Raw genomic sequence first — 3,284 nt, forward strand, 5'->3', positions numbered from 1 at the left:
CAAAATACTAAGTCTATAGTTTCATACGAATTATAAACTCAAATTAACAGATATTGACAAGCTAGAATATAAAATAAGAAATGGAAATTTTTGGAAATAGCTCTCTTATATACACTTACTTCTATATATATATATATATGCCATGAATAACCAATTGGAAGCTCAGAATATCACCCTAGTGGTTTTCTAAGCCTTTCTAACGTGGCTAGCACCATTTTTGCTTTTGAATCAAGATTTCAATAAGGTAAGTTGTGTCTTTAGTCTCCTATTTTTTTTAGACCCAAATACAGCTTAGTTAGTAAGCTTGATAAATTATAGTAGAATTTCATGGTATTTATGTTTTTTAGTTATTCAAAAGTATATATAAAACTTAAAGGCTTAGCAAACTACGTCAAGCAGCAACCGAGTACAGAGTTCGCAACTAAAAGAGATAATTGTTTGCTTTACTTCTTTATTTACTGTTCTATGTTTTAAGAAAAATAACTTTAAGAACTTATTTCAAAATAGCAATAATCTATATATATATATATAATGTATAATAATTAAACTGTGACTGTATTTTACAAAATACTAGTCGACTAAAACACAGCCAAAACGCGTCGTTGTAACTTCTGTATTGTTTGCCAGAATGTTAGTATAATGTTATGAAATTTAAGCTATTTCGTCTAAACATTTATGTTTTCGTGTTATAATTTATGTTCATTCTAGAATGAAAGAGGCATAACTTATGTTTATTTCCTAATTTTTTATGGTGGTTGCTAGATCAGTCAGATTTACCGAACCCCTACAGATATTAATTACTGAAAATAACAGATGAAATATAACATTTTTTCTTGGCAAATATTTGATAACTATCTGGACATTATAAAGTTTTCGCCTGTGAAATTTGAAAATTTTCCGATGCATAAAATGATTTTTAATCTTAAAATGAAAATTACTTTGCATGATAGATAGAAAACATGTGAAAAGAAAAAAGGCATAAGAAAAACATTGATTTACAAACCTTAAAACTTAATAAAAAAATAGATATCTTGCGTATGAAAGCATTGTAATGTTTACTGATAAACTGCCAAATGTCGTTAACATTCGCTTACTAATTTAAAAGTTATGGCATGAAAACTATAACAAGCACAAAATGTGATCTTAGAGGGCAAGAATTTACAGCTTGTGCCAGACATACGTGATACATTGAGAAAACTACAATAGTTCGATAAAATGCACTACAAAATGAATCAGTGTCACACACACACACTGAAAAAAAAAAGTCAATGAAATATGATGAAAGACCAGTGAAATAATCTTAGTGAAGAACCCTGCATTACAGGAGTTTTCTATATATGTCCAAAGTTAATTGTCTTGGATGATTTTGCCAAAGATATTAGATAAGGGACATAAATATGTTCAATAGAGACCAATAACAAAGTGGATTTTGGTTACAGTCTGATGGAATAGTCCACTTGTTGCTGGAAGATCACACTTATACTGATCAAGTTAAAAGAGCTAGTTTTTAAAGTAGATCTGCTAAAATTTTTGAACAATCAGAAAAACACTAAAAATTGTGTATATAATTCCATGTTTTCGACTCTAAACGGCACTTCTTCTACGTCTTTACACTTATCAAGTTGTTCCAAGGACCTGATTCGATTCCAGAAGAAGATGACAGTAATCCAGAATCTACAAGAAGTTTGCCAAACAAACTCCTCATAAGTATTTGCTATTTCTGATCTAGTCTAACAGTGTTTCACTTTAGGTTCAATAATGTATATTGTATAAAGAGAGAAAAGGGAAGAAAATTAACTGTACTAAAGAAAATAGTAGACTTGAAAATGCTCAAAGTGGAATTACTTAAATATATCTTAGAAGAATTGTTTATACAGTTAAAATGATTATGACCAATAGAATTTCTCGTGTTGTATCTATGTTATTGAATGTAATAGAATGGCTTATTAACGAACATCTAGACTTTCAAGATGAATATTTCAATGATTTAGAAGTAGTATTATTACAAAACAGCTTTGAGAGTTTCGATATCAATAAACCATTCAACTGTGTAAATTACAGAAGTTACTTGATTGTTTTCAGTTGTCTCTGTTTGAGTTCTTTATTTCCCATGTAAACTCCCTCATGTTAGTCGGTTGTACACTCTGCTCGCGACAGCAAGACCCAAAATCCAAATAAATTACTTTGTAATGAGTGAATAGTTGAACCCAACGACTAAGCCCACGGGCTGCTCACAAGCCCATCACACTTATACATTTTCACATCGCTGGAGAGTAGATGACGTAATCCTATTATCCACCTAGCAACTTGTACATAGTAGCACGTGTTGATGACGTCTAAGTGAGATATATATTAGGGTCAATGCTCTCAATACGTGTCGAAATTAGGTCAAGGTAATGTGTGTTTACCTCCGCCTCCCAATGTCTATCTTAACCACTGTGGTTTTCTGTATTATAATTCATCCTTTTACTTCAGTTTAATGTAATTAAGTTACAGAGCTGAGTTTAGAAAAGGCGTTTACACCGTAACACTTGTTATTGTAACAAATGGCTTACATAAATAATGTTCCAACCACTACTGTGTTTGTTTTGACCCTAGCCGACCTAATTAGCTCTGTATTGAACAGAATGTGTCTTCGACAATGGGAAGAAGAAGAGTACATATAATAGTATTTCAACCACACTATGTCTGTCATGTTAAGACACGTTCTGTTCAATACAGAGCTAATTCATATAATAGTATTTCAACCACATTATGTCTGTCATGTTCATTGCCGTTTCTCTTCTTCTTCTTCAAAAACTCTAAGGAACTGTATAAAGAATGTAGTATTAAAATAAAATAGACCTAATATTAATGTCTCCTGATAAGAATAACTAACTAGAATTAGAGACTGTTATCACTAACAATAAAAACGCGTGAAAATGTATCAGGCTTGAAAAAAGACAAAAAATGTATAACTAGGAACATAAGTTGTTACTATCTAAAAAAGAAACCACCTCCCCATTATATACTCAAGTTTGTTTGTTTTTGAATTTCGCACAAAGCTGCACAAGGGCTGTCTGCTCTAGCCATTCCTAATTTAGCAGTGAAAGGTTAAAGGGAGAGCAGCTAGTCATTACCACTCACCACCAACTCTTGCACTATTCTTTTACCAACGAATAGTGGGATTGACCATAACTTTATAACGCCTACACGGCTTATAGGGTGAGCATGTTTGGTGGGACGGGGATTCGAACCCACGACTCTCAGATTACGAGTCATGATGTGGTGATGACTAGCTGCCT

The sequence above is a fragment of the Limulus polyphemus genome, unplaced genomic scaffold (assembly GCF_000517525.1).
Source record: "Limulus polyphemus unplaced genomic scaffold, Limulus_polyphemus-2.1.2 Scaffold4170, whole genome shotgun sequence".
Taxonomy (NCBI): Eukaryota; Metazoa; Arthropoda; class Merostomata; order Xiphosura; family Limulidae; genus Limulus; species Limulus polyphemus.